At 38.7% G+C, this 18,595-nt stretch overlaps 1 protein-coding gene across 1 annotated transcript in view; it reads right to left on the bottom strand.

Moving 5' to 3' along the window:
- The window catches only part of PRDM1 (PR/SET domain 1), a 158,652-nt gene extending 142,838 nt beyond the window's left edge, over positions 1–15,814 (bottom strand). Inside the window, exons 1-3 of the mRNA XM_060237604.1 lie at positions 15,395–15,814; positions 14,720–14,818; positions 14,001–14,038 (exon numbers count right to left, since the gene is read on the bottom strand). The gene's annotated coding sequence lies outside the window, so the exon portion shown is untranslated. The remainder of the gene's footprint in view (positions 1–14,000; positions 14,039–14,719; positions 14,819–15,394) is intronic.
- Positions 15,815–18,595: the final 2,781 nt, after the last annotated feature.

The raw sequence follows: 18,595 nt of genomic DNA, 5'->3' as shown, positions 1-18,595 counted from the left end.
AGGCATTCACTTTCCCATACACACACCTCAAGGGAAGCTGATCTCTGCCATCTGGAGAGCAATTGTAATTCTGAATGATCTCCAGTCCTTACCTGGAGATTGGCAACAGTGATTTCCCAAGAGGAAATGACTGGTTTGGACAGTGGAGTGCATGACATTGTACCTGTCTGAGGTCCCAGCCCTCCTCAAACCCCATCCTCTCAAGACTCTACCCCTTAATTTCCTAACCTGGAGTTGGCAAACCTATATTCTCCCATTTATCTGCCCCCTGACTTCAACTTTCCATTTTCTTTCCCCTCCCTGCAGCCTCTGCCCAGGAAAAGAAGAATCTCTTTCCACAGCGGTGGGGACCAAAGCAACTTACATCATTCCCCTCTCCCTGCTTTGATCTGAACAACAACCCTGTGAGGCAGGTTAGGCTGAAAGTGTGACTGGTCCAAAGTCACCCAGTCAGCTTCCACAGCAAGAACCTGGGTTTGGCAGTCCCTGCTCTGGAGACCTAACTCCTGTGCCCTCCTCAAACTCCACCACAAAATCTGCAGGAATTTCCCACCAACCTGGAACTGGCATCTCCAGTCAGGACTGGCCCCAATTAGTTCTCTCTCAGAGGCCTTTAGTGATACCTTTCAGAGCAATACTCTCTCTCTGATAATGTTGTTGGTCTTAAGCACAGGACTTCAATCCCTCTCACTCGGTCTTGCTTTCCCTCCCTCTTTATATCTGGTCTGCTGCTACAGGACACCATTTTCCCTCTGTCACTGGCTGCTTCCCTTCCAGAGGGAAGCTTTCTCTGGCTCTTTCCCTCCTCCTACCTACCTCAAGCAATCAAGGGAAGGCTTTCTTTCTCTACTCTGCAAAGCAGAGCAACAGGCAGCTCAGCCAATGGGAGAGTAGAGAAAGCCAGCAACTGCCAGAACCAAGGTTGGTTGCCTTTTACTGACAGAATTAGCTTGGCTGGGTAGCAATAGCCACTTGGACAGGAGAGACGAGAAGACTCAACCAATGGCATACAAGTACTCTTGATTGAGGGTTTGACAGGCTGAAGGTTGTTGCACAGTCCCAACCAATGAGGGAGCTCGGTTTTGCCAAGATGAAACATATATATAATTCATTATAAAAGTGATGAGTTTCATAATCATAAAAATTAATATGCAAATAAAACAGATTCTCCACTAAAAAGCCTGTCACATACACATACAATCTTCTTTCATTTTCTTCTGTTTTTTTTTTCCATTATTGCAGTCTGTGTGAGTGTGCTTGCCTTCCATTGAAATCAATGGAAACCAATGACACAGAATTATGAAAATTAAACCACAATAATGAAGGAAACAATAATGAAACAAAACTACACAAGGCAACCCAATAATGAAGCAGTCCTTTTTGGTATTAATAACAAAAATGAAACACACAAAATAAACTCCCATGCACAAGACTACTCGAAAGCTAATGGTAGTTCTTCAGCTATTTGTTGAAGACCCCTGTTCGAGTTAGAACTATTGATTGATATCTTCAGGTTTTATCTTAAGTCTCTGGAAAGAAATTGCTCTTCAGTTTTCACTATAATTATTTTCCAAGGCTCTGACGTTTTTATAATACTTTCTTTTCCCAGAGCTACTTTATCAAGTGACAGAATGGCACAGAACGGATATTTTAAAACTTTCTTCCACTACTTCTACTAATGTTGAAGAAAAAATATGGGTACCTATAAATTTTCTCTGGTGGAAGTAAAAGCAGGGGGGGGGAGTGTTCAGCAAAAAAACCCAGCATGGTTAAAAGTTAAATAGCCCATCAGTCCTATCCTACTTCCCCTCCTCAAAAATCAGACCCGGAGACTACTTTAACAAGTACGTTTTTGATGAAGTGTTCATGAACACAAAAGCTTATAACCAGAATTAAACTTTGTTGGTCTTAAAGGTGCCATAGGACACAAACTTTGTTCTTTAAAAAAAAAACTGTAAGGGGGGGGAGGGCTAGACTAGATGTTTAAAATAGCCATGAATTGTATTTTATTTATGCTCATTTGTGTATAAACACAAGATGAAAGTCATCATTAATTGCGTTTTTATTCCAGTCAGAATTCCCTCAGTGATCCTGCTTTCCTTCCCAATGTTTTACTTGTTTTATGTGTATATTTTAGCTCTGGTTTTAATTGTTTTAATGATGTGCTTTGCTGATTTTAATGGGTTAAGAAGTAATTTTATTATGTATGTTTTTAATTTGTTAGCTGCCTTGGTGGCCCTTATGAGGGCAGAAAGAAAAGGTATAAATTATGTAAATACATATACAAATAATTACAGCATTGCATAAAGTGCTCAAAAATTCTTCATCTACTCATAATATATGCTCTTCTTAGCTATAACAAAACTGTAAATTAATAAACTGTTTAAGTTTTATCTGAGTAATTTGCTTTTACCTCACTTGTTTTAAACCCTCAAAACCATATACACTGGTTGCTCTCTTGAGCATTGTCAGTACCATTAGTTTTGATTGTAACTTCAGTGTCCCTGGAAGTATCAACAGGCACTGCGGAAGATTTCTGAATGGGATTATAAATGCTCATTTCTAGTTTCTCTTTTCTCTGCCCCTTTTAATTCCTATCACACTTCAGTTTGCTACATCCTGAACTGATTAAACACACTAGAATGCAGTCTACAGAAAGAGGGGGAGGGAAACTATGTGCCTGGTTTCTGGTTATTACCAGCTTTTACTGAAAATGTCCTAACAGCGAGCAAAATTGAAAGGTCAGAGTGGGTAAACAGTATGGCTCCTTTCCCTTTCCCTTACAAGCAACACTTGCTGGGCTTTTGCTCTAGCTGTTGGTGGTAGAATATGCAAGCAGCCACTCTTGTATTTTACAAACTTTTTTAAAAAAAGGTTACATTCCACTAGTACTTTCAATTTAGTGAAAAACGGACACTTTAAAAATCAGAGTTTTTCATCTCATCTCATAGCAAAATTTTCTTCTCATTACAGCAATGATAAACAATTGTAAGCATGCCTTAAAATATTCTCTACAAATATACAGCTTGGATTTTCCATGTTGGTGGTGAGTGTTATCAAGATGCATTTGATTTATGGCAATCCCATAGGTTTTTCAAGGCAAGAGACAAGTTTGCCTTTGCCATTGCTTGCTTTTACATCACAACCCTAGACTTTGTTGTTAGCCTCCCAAGTATAGCTGCCTAGCTTCCAAGATCTGATGAGATCAGGCTTGCCTGAGCCATACAGGTCAGGACATTCTCTATAATACACCAAAACAATTTTAGAAAAGTTTTTAAAGTATTCAAAAAGTATTCAATGTATTTTGTCAAAGAGAGGTGGTATTTCTCAGAGACATTATCCAGCCAATGCTGGTGACTGTGTTACATAATCTTACATGCCTACAACTGAAGTATGAGTTTGTTTTTACTTTTCTGGGGGTAAAGCTTGAAGCACTGTGGAAACATTCAAATCTGACAAGAGACCATGGGAGTCACTAAAATGGATTTATGAACCACAGACAAACTGCAGCTCTTCAACATTGTCTCCATCCAAACGGGGGCAGAGCTGTAAACGACCCAAAATCCTGCCTTAAATGCCAAGGGCAGTACACAAAGAGTGCACCAACAACATATAGTAGAATCAATTTATCCGACATACTATCTGGATTAGGGTTGCTAGGTCCAACTCAGGGAATATATGGGGACTTTGGGGGTGGAGTCAGGCAACTTTCCCATTCCAAATAAATAAATAAATAAATAAAAATACAGTGGTGCAGTTCCCCTGGATACAGTCTTCATTTCCTTCTCTTTTTTTGCTTTTTTTTGTTCCTAGCAGCTGCTATATGAAAGTGAACACACATACACACACATTCACAAAGCAGCCCAAACAAACAGTTTGCATGCCCACACTTTTGCAATTTTCCTGAGGCAATGGTGTAGATAGCTTTACTCACCAAAGTTGCTGAATGTAACAATCTCCTGTATTTCAATTTAAGGAGAGAGAGGTTTAGGGGATGGAAGTTTTCCTCTATCCCATAATCAGGTTCTAATTAATTCATTACTATCCCTTTTTTATTATTTCTTTACTATCCCAAACAGCTTCTGAAAGGAATGAAAAGGAACAGAGGGACTGGGCTTCCTCGCTTCCTTTCTCACATGTGGTTCTGCCTCCTAGCCCTGCTCCCCTACAGCTTCAGTCTTGCTGAGATTTAAAGGCACACACACCTTCCAAAACATAAGCAGTTTGCAAGCTCCTAACCCTGGCTGAGATCTAAAGACACATTGTGGCTGTCAGGGCAGGGAGGAGCCTACAAAACTGGGGGATCCCCCGCCCAGACCTGGGGATTGACAAACCTATATGGGATTGCACTATAAAACAGCTGAGCAAAAAGACTGAACACATCCCTATCTTCTTTAGCATTGGGCTATGTCTTTAGGCAACACTCATTAACTGGAATCAGGGGTCAATACTGACCCTTATGAAGAAGGCTGCCTTAGATAAAGTTCCAGAATTCTCACTGTTTGATTGCACTCTTTGAATGAAAAGGCCTGCTTTTTCAAAAAGCAACATGACACTGTTATTGTTATTTATTTATATAATACCATCATGGCGCCTCACAGAGTAATGGTATGAGATTCTGAAGAAAGTTACCTTATTCCTACTCCAACCTCAGTGGATTCATTTAAATGAAAATTCAGTCAGAGTGGTATCCTGTCCATACCCAAATATTCTTTGCTTATTTAACCCAGCACTTGCATCTTGATTCATGCAGTCTCTACTAGTTCTCAAATCCTAAATCTTAATAATCCTGGTCTACCACAAGACCATACTCTCCTTTGTCACTGTTAAAGTAGTTATTGTACAGCATGAGGAAACGTGCAATGTATTAACAAAACACTGTAACAGTCTAAATAGGCAAAAAACACATATACTTTATTTCTACGATGTTAAACATTCTGAACCTGTTCAAAGATTCTTCAGTATATAATTATGCACATGGGTAACAGAATTATTAAAAATATTTTAAAAATGTAAAAAATTTTTTAGTTGGAGCTACCACAAAATAGCCATATAATCATAATCCCTGTTTCTTTTAACTAGAAAGATTGTCGGAAGCTACTTCCGCTGGAAAAAAAATCTCGTTCAGTAAAATCTCATTTCTAGGCAGCATTGTAAAGAGAGAACTGTTTTTAAAAAACAAACAAAAACCCCCTACATATTTTCCAAGACTCATACTAAAAGACTGCTGTTTTGAACAAATAGATATTTTAAATAAACAAGGGGAGGTATGAAAAAGGTCAAACTTTTATATGACAACTTAGAAATGGGACACTACTCTCAACCTTCTCTTAAAAACATTTTAGAATTCTATTGTTAGTTAAGAAGCAAATTTTAAAAAGCAAAAATAATAGGTAAAGTAGGCATCTCCATTTTCAAATATGTTACAAGCACATTAAATTTGCTTCCATGTTTAGGAATGAAAGGCAAAACACATAGATGCAGGGGTGGAATTCTAGCAGGCGCTTCTTTGCATATTAGGCCACAAACCCCATGTAGCCAATCCTCCAAGAGCTTAGAAGGTTCTTTTTGTAAGCTCTTGGAGGATTGGCTACATCAGGGGTGTGTGGCCTAATATGCAAAGGAGCTCGTGCTAGAATTCAACCCCTGCATAGATGTCCACATTTTATTTTAAAGATTTTCTTACATTGAACAGTGGACACCAGGGCTTGCTTTTTTGTTAAGCAGGAATGCACAAGAACACAGTTCCCGCTGGCTTGGTGTTAGGGGGTGTGGCCTAATATGCAAATGAGCCTCTGCTGGAAATAATTGTGATGTCATGGATGCGGCCTAATATGCAAAGGAGCTCCTGCTGCGTTTTTTCTACAAAAAAAAAGCCCTGGTGGACACATTGTTTTAGCAAAGAAAACAGCTTTTAATTAAAAAGCCAACATAAATCTACAAATAACCTGCTGGTGTTTGAAGAAAAAATGAGGTTAGGAGGGAAGCTCTTTATTCCAAACAGCACCTATTATTTTCTTCAGTTCTGAATAATAAAAACTATTAACTAGCTGTAACCAGAATATTTCCTCTTAATCATTGGGAAAGTTTACGTTTTTAATTAGTTTAAGTTTTAAATATATTTATAAGACACATTCAGTCACTCACATTATTTTATAGAAAAGCTGAAAAAAATGGATTGACATTCAAACTAAGTCTTAAAGCAGCTTTCTTCCTGCTTAAAAAATGGGGGGGGGGGAGATGTGTTGACTGGAGTAAAAAAAATCTGCTTTAGGTGTCAAAATATCTACTTTAGGTTAGGTGTGGGTTAAGTATGTCCAGTCAGAGTTTTAATAGCTGCCTTTTTTTCTTGGAACAGTAGATGCATATTTAATATCTCCTAAGTTTCAAAGTGGTTTGTTGAACAGAAAAAAGGATGGGCAGTGGTGGACTGCTGCTTCAGCCATTCAAGGCCAACTAGTACTTTGCAGTGTAGCACCAACTCATTATTTGGACCCCTAGTTCTTGCAGCTAAGAATAAGAGCAAGAGTGATATTGAACATTGTAACTTCTTGAAACTGGCCCTTCTTGGAACTTTTAAGATGTAATCTGGGAACTTTGGAGTTTGTGTTCTGTTTTGTAACGGCCAATGGCTACACACAATAAAATTTTGACTGACATTCTTTGGACCCCATTCAATATAATTAACAATAGGATCTTTTATCTGGAACTACCATGGTGTAACTGAGTTTATCAAGTAAATTAGTTATTATTTCAATTAACTAATAAAGGTAATGGCTGTCTTTTAAAATATAATGGGAAACAGGCATTCAGCCAGCATGCTGTAATAGTTAATATCTGGAGACCCAGGTTCAAATGTAGGAGACCCAGGTTCAGATTCTCACTCTGCCATTGAAGCTTGCTGACACATTCCATTATTCTAACCTACAGCAATTTACAGAGTTGTTGTAGGAGAAAAGGAGGAAGAGAAAATTTTAAGTGGCTTTGAATCCTCCTTAGGCAGAACCAGGGCTTTTTTTTTAGCAGGAACTCCTTTGCATATTAGGCCATACCCTCCTGATGTAGCCAATCCTCCTGGAGCTTACAGTAGGCCCTGTACTAAGAGTCCTACAAGCTCTTGGAGGCTATATCAGGGGTATGTGGCCTAATATGCAAAGGGGTTCCTGCTACAACAACAACAAAAAACACTGGGCAGAACTATCTAAATAAAAAGAAATATAAAAAGAAACTGGATTCTATACAAGTTGACATAACATCAATGTTACATACTGATTATTTATGCTAGTTCATTTTTTTCTCCATTAATCAAGATCTCACACCAATCTGCAGTATGACAGGATAGGTGAATTAAAACCACAAAGGTTGGGCTGTAAAAAGTAACATCCAAAGTTCTTGATTTAGAGATCTTCATACTACTCTTGATGCTAAATCTATATGCAGCACCTAGCAAATCATAGGTGGGGAACAGACAACAGGATTGAATCCCTAAATATGTTCCAGATGTGCATTTAGGGACAACAGGGCTGACATTTCTGGAAAACTGCTTCCACAAACCCAATCCAATAAAGATACTTGCCAGTCCACATGGTGAATTTAGAATACTACTGTGATTTTACTATGAGTGTAACAGTTTTTCATATTCATTTCCCAACCAACTTGGAAAACACATGCAGTTCTTACTAGGGTTTACCCTCAGTGCAACAGGTCACATGCATACAAGATGGCATTTTAAGTAAATAATACTTAATGATAAATAATGAATAAACTGGAATGCTGTATTATAAACATTATTTTAAACTATATAATATTTTTATTCCTATAGTTAATTTTGCATTTCAAAAGCTTTATATAGCTGATAGAAATAGACTAGTATTTCCTTTAAACAAACTTTGTTGCTGTTCTCAAAAGCATACAAACTTGTAATAAAAGCCATCTATATTTTCAGTCCTTAAGCAGTTTTATTGAAAATAAAGCAATTATAAATAAAAACTGCCTTCTGTAGAATAAAGCCTTTGTGTTATAAAAGGGCCAGACATTGCAAATGTTCATTGTCAAATTGCATTTAAATTTTCAACCTGTTGCAGTCAAGAGAAATATTTGCATTCAAATTATCATGCCACTGTAATTTAAAATTGTCTTCTCTAGTCAGATTTTTTTTTTAAGTTACAGAGAAATGAAAGACAGGAACAGTTCAGAACTTCTTGTGGGTTTTTCAAAACAAGTGCTCTTCATCACAATCACATCCATCTCAATAAAAGCCAAGGAGCAGTGCTGACTATGACTAAGATTTTATAGGGATCTCAGTTTTATAAAGTAAGTACCATATGTAAGAAAGGTCCATGTGGTGATGAGTTTAGCTTTTCAGACATTGTGGAAGTCAGTCTTGTCAAGTTCTATCCCTTCTCCTTACCTTTAAGAAGTTAGGCAAGTACAACCAAAGAGCTCTTTTCCCCAGAGTTTTGAAAGTACTATACATTGCATCTAAAATCCAGCAACCAGAAACCCCAGAAACTAACCTATGGGCTTTTGCTGTTCAGAGTTTTCATGAAGGTGTTAAGGGATAAGGTTCATCTTAGCATTACTCTAAACTCACATCTGCTCTTCAAACACTCAAGTCTTAATATACTGTATATGCTTACAATTAATGGCCTTTTTTGCAACACTACAAAGGATGCAGGCATTAAATAACAGATAAATGATATAGCACAGGAAATGTAATCCCTATTTTCATTTACATAAACCAAGCAATAACAAGTATACCAAAGAATCATTCAAGGAGAGTGAAAGCAGGCAAAGAAAACAATAAACACTAATCAATTAGTAAGTTGCATCCAGTACCACCTACTGGACTTGAATCTTGCTCGCCTGTTGCAGACCAACACAGTTACCTGCCTAACACTAATAAATCAAGTTGTTTTTAACCAGTATGCTTGGACTGAGAGAGCCAGTATCACCAGCCTTTAGGATAGTCTGTGTGCTACTTGCATAAAATAAATTATCAGAACAGCATAACTATTCTATGCATACCATAACTGTAAGTGAACATTCATACTACTTTGTGTTTACTCTTGGTAAAATGGATTTTTTAAAAATTCCATTTGCAACCAATCTCTTTTCACAAAATACACATAAAACAGCGCATCTTAGGCACTTACCCCCAAACACATCACTTCTTTCTAGTATTAAGTATTTTTTTCTTCAACATACATAGTAAAAAAGCAGAAGTTATTCCTAGACTGCCAGAACGAGTACTTTTTACAAGTGCTTGAAGCTATCTGAAATTCCAGTGGTTTTTTTACTCTCATTGGTGCGGAAAGTTTACAAATTCAAAATTATTGTTCAGTATAACTACAAAGCATGCAAAAATTCACAACAAATAACTAATATAGAACTAATACTGGCAAGAGAAAGGCTTATGTGCAGGGCTGTCCTTAAACTCCTTTACATCAAACCAGATGATAATAAGAGGGTTGCCAACATGAGCGTTCAGGAACTTTTAATCACAACCACAGTATCATCAGGAAGCCACTTATAATGCACCTACATCTGGTGAACTAGACAAGGCTGGAGTGTGTGAGTGTGCACACTCACTATGCTCGCATGCACACACACACGCTCATCATCATATATATATTTATTGCTCACAGACCATTTGGTCATAAGCAAATGAAATAGAAAATTCACCAATAATATAGATTTTACAGATTTTACAAAATAAATGTTTAGAATAAGCAAAGTACACAACATAAAACATAATTTCCTGTTTTCTTAAAATCCTCCTCTTGTCTCTTAAATCAATACACTCCCAGAAGAAATTTTACAACTGAAACTGTGATGGTTAGATCAAAGCCACCAAGCAAAAGCTGGAGCTTATTTGCCAGAGGCAGATCAATGTCAGAAATCAATGGGTTGATAAACTGTTTTCTTAAGTAGTTATACCTTTGGCAAACAAAAAATACATGTTCTACAGTTTCAGCAGAGCCAGATCCACAACCACATAATCTCTCAGAATAGGGCTTTCTCATGTAGCACCCACTAAGAACAGCAGTAGGGAGCACATTAAACCTGGCTAAAAAGAAGGTACTTCTGTAGGCTGGTATGGTCAGAAAATCTATATAGGGAAAATAGGACTTGGAATATGTAAAACCAAAGAAGGCAGGGGAGCACTCACAATGAGCACGGATAATAGTGCGGTTTTAAGTCCCACTGAAACAGTCTTTTTTTCATCAGGGATCGAGCTGTCAAGGAGGGCCAGAAGAGTTTTTAACTGGTATCCAAAGATTGCAGTCCATGCTTAGTACACACATGCTACTATTCAGGTGTGACTGAAAGTGTCTGACTTCAAGGCATACATTTTCCTTAAATGAATTTTGGGAGGATTATAGAAATTATTAATAAAACATATACCTTATACTTTACAAATAGTTACCAGAGGCTTCATAGGTGAAGTGCATAATGGGATTTTTTTCTTATTTCTTTATTCTTCTGGAAGATAGGTGAAAGATCATAGCAAAGAAGATGGAAAATTACAGTCAACTAAGGATTAGCACCAGTGAGTCGGATACTACCTGCTTTTTCCCTCAACCTCACACAATTTCCCTTTATATTGCAGCCCTCATCCAACACAGCTTTTGTATATATGGGTTCCAACATCAGTGGTCAAAATGGACCTCTCTCCCCACTTCTCCCAGTAGAAAGATGGCAAAACACAATCCAATATTTTCACAATAATATCTGCCAGTTGAATAATGACATATTTATAAATCAAATTATTAATATAGGTTGGTGTAAACCTTTTACCAAAATTTCTGGAAAGCAAGTAAACACCAGCTATCATCTGCATTTTCATCCTCATATTCTTTCTGACTTTCAGTGATATATAGGCATTTACTATCAGTTACTATATGGCTGATCAGATGTGATAGCAAAAAGTACACTCTGTGAAGGTAAGAGTCCACCCTTAAACAAGTATTAAAAATACACTGCCCCCCTATGAGTATGACTCTCCTTGAGGTCACATCACTGGCACATTAATAGCACATGCAAGAGAGTCCAGAAGGACACAAGAAACACTGACATTTTGCACCTCCTCACAGTCTTTTGGATAAATTGGCCTTAACTCCATATGTTTGGTCAGTGAAACATTTGCAATTTTGGCAGGCAAATTTCTTTTGAAACTCAGGAGAGTCTAAAAAGAAGTTTATATAAGGAGGGTTACTGTTTAAAGAAAACAAAACATTGATTAGCCCCTTTATACTGCAATTGGAAAGCCAAATAGAGCATGATATGAATTCTATTATAAAATAATATCCTAAAAATAATAAAACAAGGCACCAATCATCAACACACTTACTTGGAAGTATATTCCATTAAACTATTCTGATTTACTTCTATGGAAACATGATTATGCTTGTGGTATGAGAAGCATAGCAACAATTTCTTTGTTACCTTACCACTGAAGCACCTATCTGGTTTCATGCTTAGGCACATGCCCTCCAGACGGAAAAACACAATCCAAGCATTGAATAATTGGAGAAGCAAACATTTGTCTACCATTCAGACCCAGAAGAAAAAGGCATCAATTGTAAAGATAACTGAGACTGCTGCCAGCAACAAAGGAGGTTAGCATATAAAACAATGATCGTTATTTGACTTTGCAGCCAGAGATCAATGAAAGTTATTTACCACATAGTTTACTTAAGCAAGGAAAAGGGCAGAATATCATTGACATAATATTTAAACCCTTCAGTGCCAAGAAAATAAATAATGTTGATTTACAGCACTTACATGTACAGTTATCAGATATTTATATCTCTATCAGATGGAATCACTTAGGAAGCAGTCCACCAATGACTGCTGTTGTACAAACTCCTGTTCATTTAGAAGAGGCTTACAGAAAAGCCACATCAAAATCAGATGGATTGCACTTCTTAATGTGTAGCACTAGGGACTGAAATGAATACTTCTGCTATACAAACTAACTACAATTCCCCATAAAGTGGTGGATTTTTTTTTGTCCCATACAAAATTCTATTTCAGTACTAAGTACTTCAGATTCTCTTCAGACATTTTTAGAAAGCTAATATTTTAATTGCCCTTGCCTTTGGAAGAAATGAACCCTCTCTGATGAAGAGAGCTGTGTTTCTCGAAAGCTTATGCTACAATAAAATTTGTTAGTGTTAAAGGTGCTAATGGACTCTACTATTTTGCAGCAACAGACTAACACGACTAACTCCTCTGGATCTATGTCTTCATCTATGTTCAGTTATTACGGTAAGCTATAAATGTTACGCTTTGACTGTTGCAACACAGAATGTCAAATGATGAACCACAAGAATAGCTGAGTTTTGCTGTAATAAATTATTGATTTGTCACATCATTCACAAATAACAGATGTGCTTAGCACAATAAAATAATGTAGTTTGCTAATAACCTTTGTAGACAATGCACATTTATAAATTATACTGCAAATCCACTGAGTTATAATTCAACCTGGGGGGGGGGAAATGTACGGTGCAGTCCTAAGCAGAGTTGTACCCTTTTATGACCAATTGGTTTAGAGTCATGTAATACTATTTAGGATAAAACTGTTGCAGTTTTGATAGTGAATATATGTCCATGAAAGATCATACAGTTATCACCATAAAGTCCCGCACATAATGAATTAAATTAGCTTCTTAGAAACTATTACATAATTCATTTTTGGCTGCTTTCACAAAACATACAACTAGTTTTAAAACAATGGATGAATGTCTAGAGGAAAAGTGGTGTTTCACTATGAACCTATTATCTCCATGCTATTCATAACATTAATGGATTCCAACATAGATATCTTTATATTTGTTTTTAGCTTGGGAAATTGTGGGCTTACAATTTTTTTTACAAATAGTTTTTCAACTTTTCTGTAGCTTTGGTATTGTTTTGAGTGAATCAATATTTCCAAAAGAAAGTATGTACAAAGCATTTGAATACAGAAACATTTCACTGTAAACTACTTATTGTTAAATAATTTGAACATTTTGATAGCACAAAAGACTAAAGCTTTCACCTACAAGCTGAACAAAGCAGAATTATTTTGGAGCAGGTAACTTGGACCTGGATTAATTTGTCCATAAGAATTAAGGTCATGCATATCCACTTTTGTTTAGAAGGAAGACCATTAGTATTTAATAGGGTTTATTTGCAAATAAGTTTCATAGGACTGCAGTCTTCATTTCATAAAGTCAATTGCTGTGCGATAGTGGCTAGATGCTATTATCAATGTCATCTAAATGGGCATTATGCCCCAGCTTTTACTCATACACAAAGAAGTTTAATTGTTGCATGCAAACACAACCTCATACAACCACACTAGGCAGGGATACTAAATAAATGAGAACTGTAGCAGAACAAAGTATGATATCTAATTTTATAATACATATTGAGAACATTGCTCATGCTGCTCTTCCTGACTATAACACAATGAAACTGGCACATTAACTTATTAAAAATTATCCCTCCCCACAGTTAGGCAGAGTCACACTCAGCACAGGTCTTCAGTCTTCAATTTGTTGCTAGGCCCAGCTATATTAAGTAGACTAATTTTGAAATATATTCATTCAACATAAAAGGGAAAGTCTTTATTATTCCATGCAGAACAATTGTAGTGAGCTGGAGACTGGTGATCATGGGACTGAGTATTTAAATTCACACCACAACTGAAGTGTTTGTTTTAGTTCCACTTTAATTTCCTTAAGAAATCAATTAACAACTAACTTTTCATTTCAGCTATCAGTAATCTTTTAAAAAGGAAGGACTTTTAATCAATTGTGAGATTCCTGTGATTTAAGATGCAAAAAGAAACTAGAGCTAAATACATTATAGCTAATTTGTTCTCATGAAATGTGTGTTCTTGCTCAGGAGGATTTCAGTTAAACAAATGCAGCCAGCTTACAGGGATAGTATCTAAGTACCCACATGACACAGCCTTGATTTTTAATCTTTGCTAAAGCATGTCTTACCTTTCCCAGACCTTCTTCAGTGCTTTCAAATGAATGATCTATGGAAGAAAACAAACACACTCCAAATGGAATATAATATAATTTGCCTTCAGCCACCCTCTTTTCCTGACATATTTCCTTTCACTTCAGAGCAGTTAGTTAGGTGTTTGAACCTCATGAACAGCCACCTTTCTCTTTGACATTATTTTTACTGCTCAGTAATAAAATGTTCCATCAGGTGTCACAGCACCACTTTCATTTTTACCTTGCATAATCTTGGAGGGTAGAAATATAAAAACCAATCAAAAAGAAATAAAGGACTAGAGAAGATTCAGTCTCATATATAAATTCACAATTAAGGTTAATAGTTAATCTCGTCTCTTCTGCATGCACTACCATCCCCCATAAATGGAGACTCTCTTAAAGGAATTAAATGGGTTTTTTTGTTCTCTTTTCACCCAAGGCCAGACAAAACTGTAACCATCCCTGCATTTATTTACAGGTTGAGCAACAGTAGTTCCTCAAACATTACCACTTTTTTAAACTCCTATGTTAATCCTGGAGAGAATCCACTTCTCTAAAAGCAAAAGATCTGACAACAACAGTGTAACTTATTTAAATCAAGTATTTGTGTAAAAACACAGTTCCAGACTGTCTTTCCTGAAAATGAAAAAAAAACCCAGTTTTGATAATACCCCCACTTTCCCTAATGCCAACTTCCAATCCTGCAGTTCTCCCACCTGCTCCAAAATTCAGTAGGATTCCGAGAAAGAAAGAAAATCTTCCCAGTGCTTTCTTTTACGACGGCTTCTTTTTCTTTCAGTCTTGGAGGTTTAAACCTGAAAAACAAACATCTCTATTCAATTCAGAGTAAGCTTTGGGAGGGGGGGGGGAGTTAATTCTCCATCAGACAGCAAGTCTCAGTGTCTGGTTACACAAACATACCTTCAGTCAGGTTGGAAAGAGATTCCTTAGAAGAGGGGAGGGGGACATAGCCCAGCACAGACAAGGATGAGGAAAGGACAGACTTAGAAGGTATCTGGGAGAACAGAGCATAGAAGGAGTGAGCAGACGCAGAAGTAAATGGTCCAGAAACTCGGGAAAAGAGGGGCGGGGGGGGGGAGCGCCATGATCTCAGTCCTACACAACTGGAAGTAAGTTTCACTGAAGTCTGGGTTATTTACTTTCAAAAAAAAAAAAAGCTAGGGAAAGCTAAGGAAGAAACGAGAATCCTTGCTGGCTCATATAGAGATTGACTTGGATGCATTAGGCACATCACACTGAATTCACAGTGACTGACGGTTAAACAGATGCCCATAGACTTGCACCTTAAAACATGCCCTTGCCCCCTTCCCTTGCCCCCTCCGGAATAAGGAGAGTTTTCGCTTCCTCCGTGAAGCGCCGACGGGCTCCACCTACCTGTTTCTTCCTACCAGGCTGCGTCGCCGGGCTCCGCCGAGCCAGAAGCCCCCTGCCTCATCTCACCGGACAAGCGCGGCATCGCACGAAGGGAAACTGCTGTGCTGTCCAAGCAACTTGGCGCAGCGGCGCAGTCAAACGCGCAGCGCCAAGGGAGAGAAGAGCGCCAGCCGCCCGGACCCCCGGGAAGGAAAGTTCGGCCCCCTGGGAATAGCCAGACTTCCCCAAACGCCGCAGAACAAGCCGGGAGCGGGGCTCGAACCAGCGCCTCGCCAGCCTCTAAGACACCACCGTTGCATAAAACAAGAACTCAGCGAAAGGGGCAGTTCCCTTGCGAGAGGTTCCTTCGCATGCCTTCGCCTTTCTGAGGCAGCGAGGGAGTAGCTGCGGGTAGCAGACCCTTCCGGGAGACTCAGCCTTGAGGGAAACGGAGGGCGACAGGCACGACCAGGGGGATTCAACTCTTGCCCCCTTGCCTTTTGCGCGTGTGTGGAGACAGAGACAGGAGGGGGTGGGGAAGAGGTTAGATTTGATGGCTAAAGACGTTCAGTGGCTCAGTCGGGGGTGGGGGGGAGAGTGAGACTCTCTGACGAGCACGCACACAAAAGCCACGCGCCGAGTTTTGACTCCGGCAAAACTTCATTGACAGGAGAGTTTGAAAACTCTCCACCTCGGTCCTCCCTAAGGCCACCCTCTGATTGGGCAGTTTCTCATCTGTCACGTGCCACCCCCCCCCCCCCTTCCTGTCCTTTTCCTCCCTCTCTCCTTTTTAGAGCTGCCAGCTTCGTTCACTTTCACTTTGGTCCCTCAGGCTGGATCCGGAGGGAATAAAAAGGGGAAAGGGTTAGAGCTAAAGGGAGGTGGGAAGGGAGATTTTGTTGTCTGGGAAAGTGACGCTGCGGTTTTCTTGGAAAAGGCTGGGTGTGTCAGAGAGCTTCGTTTACATAAAGAAGCCTCAATACTGTTGTATGTTTTAAATAACAAAGTGAACCTCGACTTCCAAAAGTGTGTTCCCTAGAGGGCTGAACTATTCGTGCCCCCCACACAGCTCACTGCCCCTCATTATATCGTGTCAAGTGCCTAAACAACGCTCTGCCTGGTTCCAAGAGGGTAGATAAAAGCGAAGGGGGGGGAGTTATAGAAGCCCATAATGCACCAACATTTATTAATGGTAGGAGAGACGTCCGACTTCATGAGTCAGAAAGGGCCAAGCCCACTTTAAAAGTTATCCCCTCCATTTTAGCTTAGGTGTGTTGCCTAGGGAGTCTCCATGAAACCATTGGCAACACTTTATTTGGAACTAAGGAACTGGGGCCTGATTTCAGTGCTAAGCCTTCCACTAGAGTAAGTCTGTGCAGGGTATATCCACCATCATTTCAACCTATCTTCCACAGTTCCATGGTTAAGAGTTAGGGATCTTAAATTAAAGCTTATGGTTTTTGGGAGGACTGACAGCCTCCTTGTGCAACATGCTGGAATAGAGGTTTGATGTAGGGGCAAACAAAAGGCTCACTATCAGGCAGCTGCCATTTTATATAATTTTTGCGGGGGAGGGTCTATGTGTTATGTAGAAAGATGCTTGCATAAAGGAGGATAACAAAGCTGCCTCCCTTCTGATGTTGTATCCTGTTTTTCATGTATACCTCTCATGTGGTGCATTACCCACAGTGCATGCATGAAGGTTCCCTTATTCTAAGCTGGGATGAAAAAATAGCTACTGTAAAGTGGAGGCACAGAAATTTGCATCCTTGAACATGTTTACATAGAAATAAGTCCCATTGCATAATAAGGCTTGATGTCAGGTAAGCAGGAATAGGATTGCAGTTGTTGACAAAGAGAAAGTTGAGTTACAAATACAAGATTTGCAACTTTTAAAGTCAGCGTGGTGTAGTAGGAGGGAAGTTTAATTAATGCATCTAAAACCGAAGTGATGAAGAGTGGTACAATACCCTTCCCCCCCCCTCTCTCTCTCTCCCTCTCTCTTTCTTTCTTTCTTTCTTTCTTTCTTTCTTTCTTTCTTTCTTTCTTTCTTTCTTTCTTTCTTTCTTTCTTTCTTTCTTTCTTTCTTTCTTTCTTTCTTTCTTTCTTTCTTTCCACAGCTGACTTATGGCAAGCCAAGAGACTTTCAGAGATGGTTTGCTATTGCCTACTTCCACATTCTGGTATTCTGTGGAGTTATCCCATCCAAATACTGGCCAGGGCTGACCTTGCTTGTTCCAAGATTTGAAGGGATCAGGCTAGCATGGCCTATACAAGTCAAAGTTTTCCCTTCTTAGTGGGTGCTTTATCATGCAAATAAATTATTTTGCTAGATTGTCTAAGATAATCTTCATAAATGTTGCTGTAGAAGTGCATCTATGGGACTTTTTATAACTTCCTGATGTAGGTCTTTGATCTACTAGTATGGAATGCTTGCAAGAGAACTCTATGACCCATATTTAGAGGAATTAATCTGGTGTAATACAATTTTTGGGTAATATATGTGCAAAGTATATGTACATATTTCTATAATGTGTATTTTAGGGGACTTGGAAGGTCTGGGTTTAGTTCTGTTTACTTGGATTTCTAGGATCCAGTGGCTGAAGCTGATTGCAAAATGGCTTACCCCAATAACAATTACCTACTGGGTAATTGCCAATACAGATACAATTTTTCACTTGAATTTTTAGGCTCGTACTGCTACACAAAAAGTAGAGCCCCGTAGCGCAGAGTGGTAAAACTGCAGTTCTGCAGTCCTAAGCTCTGCTCAGGACCTGAGTTGAATCCCAGTGGAAGCTGGGTTCAGGTAGCTGACTTGAGGTTAACTCAGCTTTCCATCCTTCTGAAGTCAGTAAAATGAGTTCCCAGCTTGCTGGAGGAAAAGTGTAGATGACTGGAGAAGGCAATGGCAAACCACCCCATAAAAAGTCTGCCATGAAAAAGTTGTGAAAGCAACATCACCCCAAAGTCGGAAATGACTGGTACTTGCACAGGGGACTACCTTTACCTTTTTTTACTGCTACACAAAGGCCTGGTGATGGTCAGCTAATGAATGCTATCATTTTATGCAGGAGAACTAGCAAGACTAAATTATAATTAACCTTCCTTATTGATAATTTTAAAACAATTTATGGCAGCATTCTTATTTGTGACTTTACTATGGAAGTGTATCTGCAGTGTGACCAAAGAAAGAAATCTTGTTAAATAGAATGATGATC

This window comes from Heteronotia binoei, chromosome 1, assembly GCF_032191835.1.
Source record: "Heteronotia binoei isolate CCM8104 ecotype False Entrance Well chromosome 1, APGP_CSIRO_Hbin_v1, whole genome shotgun sequence".
NCBI lineage: Eukaryota > Metazoa > Chordata > Lepidosauria > Squamata > Gekkonidae > Heteronotia > Heteronotia binoei.
The sequence above is the reverse complement of the archived record's forward strand: the minus strand, read 5'-3'. Positions and strand labels throughout refer to the sequence as shown.